Below are 3,906 nucleotides of genomic sequence, written 5' to 3'. Positions count from 1 at the left end.
GCTGCGTCAACTAGAGCTGAGCAGCCGGCCGCCCGGGAGTGTGTCCCAGGGGCCCGCGCGAACACGCAAGCGTCCGCTCAATTATTCTGCAAACAGGAGGAGGCTGAGCTCCCCTGCACAATACACCTCGAAACCCTCTCAGGTCCCGGCGGCGCGCAGCGCCGTCCTAAGTACTTGGTCGGGTTCGAGAGAGGCGCAATCGCCCGGAGTTAGGCGAGTAGACGCTTTAGGTGCGACCACCCGTGCTCCCAACTGAGCTTGCCGCTGCCGACAGAGGCCCGGGAGCGTGCTGTCGTGGCATTGCCGGCGGGAGACAACACGCGCCACCTACGGTGACCGGCAGCTCCAACGCCAGCGCCACAGAAGGGCAAAGGCCCCACGTGGGTGCCGAAGCGAACTCTCCCAGCACAGCGCACGTGCCAACACGTCTGCACAACTGCGATACAAACCACCAGCGAGAACCGCTGGGGCGACCGAGCAGCAGACGGCGTCGCGGCGCCGAGTGCCGGGCGGCGGCGCATCCTCAACGCACACAGTCCTCAGTCGGACCAGCACACTGCAGATGTCCACCGCGCTTCGCACCGGGCCCGCGAGGACCCACTTTGGCCGCCCGGCGCCGCGCGCAGGGTGCCCCGGCGCGCAGCTGCGCCGCCTGCCGCGTCCGTCGGCCGGCGCGCCTGCCACTGGGCGCCCCCACCAGCCGGCTGTAGCGCGTGCGCCCACGCACCGCGCGGCCAGCACGCCGGGCGGCCCCCCCTCACCGGCCGGGGACGGTCCCACCCAGCCACCGCCGCGTATCGCTTCACACACAGATTTGCCCTTACTGATTTACCTCCAGCAACAACAACCGCACCACAATGGGTTTACCAGTTGTTCATTTGCGTAACGTCACCAGCAAACGTAGACGTCCATCCCAGTTTGCAAATGCAACGATTATTGCATACCTGTCTGTTAGGTGTCACGACACACTACGTCTGCCCACATACACGCAACAAAATGTGCACGACTAGAGAACACGTGGGAGGTGGCCCCCTACGTATGCGATGTCCATTACGAGACCGACTGTCAACCAGCATCTGTACCATGTCGCAGATGTGGAACGCGGTGCACCATGCTATCACACTGTGTGAGAAGAGACGACTACGTTTGAATACACGCGCCACTACATCAACAGACGGCTCATGCTGATCGCCATCCAGGGCGTCCGTTAATCCCACACGTCTCTATGGCGTACCACACTGCAATGTAGCTGTTATGGGGAGACGGCACGTGGCTGAGTGCACAACATTTGGACCGTATGGTTCGCTGTTGTTGGGCGCAGTCGTTGTACGGTCACACATGTGCCACAGCGTATCATGCAGTACATACGGACCTATGTGCAGTACAATGTGAGGGTTAAGCTTACGACATCAGCGGACAGTGGACACAGGCCGTACCACGACGTAGACTGAGCGCTTCGACATGCGAATGCCAGTGAACAGCTGCGAAGGGCATTGAACACGCAAGCACCTGAACGACCAGCGTGCGAAGGCAGGGGGGAGGGTGGGGGCGATGTACATCCTGCAGTCGTCCACATTACAGTGTACAGCGGGAGCATGTAAAAAGTAAGCAACACTTGCGAAGTGTTGAACATGAAACGATACACAAGAGGGTGGGCGGTGCGAGTAGCGAACTATATTCAGAGGGTTGTGGTTAGACAACACTGGATTAATGTAACGTGTCATATGCCAATTACAGAGCAGGTTAAGGCACAACTTGGGTTAGGTTAAGGCACAACGTGGGTTAGGTTAAGGCACAACTTGGGTTAGGTTAAGGCACAACGTGGGTTAGGTTAAGGCACAACGTGGGTTAGGTTAAGGCACAACGTGGGTTAGGTTAAGGCACAACGTGGGTTAGGTTAAGGCACAACGTGGGTTAGGTTAAGGCACAACGTGGGTTAGGTTAAGGCACAACGTGGGTTAGGTTAAGGCACAACGTGGGTTAGGTTAAGGCACAACGTGGGTTAGGTTAAGGCACAACGTGGGTTAGGTTAAGGCACAACGTGGGTTAGGTTAAGGCACAACGTGGGTTAGGTTAAGGCACAACGTGGGTTAGGTTAAGGCACAACGTGGGTTAGGTTAAGGCACAACGTGGGTTAGGTTAAGGCACAACGTGGGTTAGGTTAAGGCACAACGTGGGTTAGGTTAAGGCACAACGTGGGTTAGGTTAAGGCACAACTTGGGTTAGGTTAAGGCACAACTTGGGTTAGGTTAAGGCACAACTTGGGTTAGGTTAAGGCACAACTTGGGTTAGGTTAAGGCACAACTTGGGTTAGGTTAAGGCACAACTTGGGTTAGGTTAAGGCACAACTTGGGTTAGGTTAAGGCACAACTTGGGTTAGGTTAAGGCACAACTTGGGTTAGGTTAAGGCACAACGTGGGTTAGGTTAAGGCACAACGTGGGTTAGGTTAAGGCACAACGTGGGTTAGGTTAAGGCACAACGTGGGTTAGGTTAAGGCACAACGTGGGTTAGGTTAAGGCACAACGTGGGTTAGGTTAAGGCACAACGTGGGTTAGGTTAAGGCACAACGTGGGTTAGGTTAAGGCACAACGTGGGTTAGGTTAAGGCACAACGTGGGTTAGGTTAAGGCACAACGTGGGTTAGGTTAAGGCACAACGTGGGTTAGGTTAAGGCACAACGTGGGTTAGGTTAAGGCACAACGTGGGTTAGGTTAAGGCACAACGTGGGTTAGGTTAAGGCACAACGTGGGTTAGGTTAAGGCACAACGTGGGTTAGGTTAAGGCACAACGTGGGTTAGGTTAAGGCACAACTTGGGTTAGGTTAAGGCACAACTTGGGTTAGGTTAAGGCACAACGTGGGTTAGGTTAAGGCACAACTTGGGTTAGGTTAAGGCACAACTTGGGTTAGGTTAAGGCACAACTTGGGTTAGGTTAAGGCACAACTTGGGTTAGGTTAAGGCACAACTTGGGTTAGGTTAAGGCACAACTTGGGTTAGGTTAAGGCACAACTTGGGTTAGGTTAAGGCACAACTTGGGTTAGGTTAAGGCACAACTTGGGTTAGGTTAAGGCACAACGTGGGTTAGGTTAAGGCACAATGTGGGTTAGGTTAAGGCACAACGTGGGTTAGGTTAAGGCACAACGTGGGTTAGGTTAAGGCACAACGTGGGTTAGGTTAAGGCACAACGTGGGTTAGGTTAAGGCACAACGTGGGTTAGGTTAAGGCACAACGTGGGTTAGGTTAAGGCACAACGTGGGTTAGGTTAAGGCACAACGTGGGTTAGGTTAAGGCACAACGTGGGTTAGGTTAAGGCACAACGTGGGTTAGGTTAAGGCACAACGTGGGTTAGGTTAAGGCACAACGTGGGTTAGGTTAAGGCACAACGTGGGTTAGGTTAAGGCACAACGTGGGTTAGGTTAAGGTAGAAATTGCGTTACATTGCGGTACAAATTGCGTTACATTGCGGTACAAATTGCGTTACATTGCGGTACAAATTGCGTTACATTGCGGTACAAATTGCGTTACATTGCGGTACAAATTGCGTTACATTGCGGTACAAATTGCGTTACATTGCGGTACAAATTGCGTTACATTGCGGTACAAATTGCGTTACATTGCGGTACAAATTGCGTTACATTGCGGTACAAATTGCGTTACATTGCGGTACAAATTGCGTTACATTGCGGTACAAATTGCGTTACATTGCGGTACACATTGCGTTACACATTGCGGTACACATTGCGTTACACATTGCGGTACACATTGCGTTACACATTGCGGTACACATTGCGGTACACATTGCGTTACACATTGCGTTACACATTGCGGTACACATTGCGGTACATTGCGGTACACATTGCGGTACATTGCGGTACACATTGCGTTACATTGCGGTACACATTGCGTT

The sequence above is a fragment of the Schistocerca cancellata genome, unplaced genomic scaffold (assembly GCF_023864275.1).
Source record: "Schistocerca cancellata isolate TAMUIC-IGC-003103 unplaced genomic scaffold, iqSchCanc2.1 HiC_scaffold_549, whole genome shotgun sequence".
Taxonomy (NCBI): domain Eukaryota; kingdom Metazoa; phylum Arthropoda; class Insecta; order Orthoptera; family Acrididae; genus Schistocerca; species Schistocerca cancellata.
The sequence above is the reverse complement of the archived record's forward strand: the minus strand, read 5'-3'. Positions refer to the sequence as shown.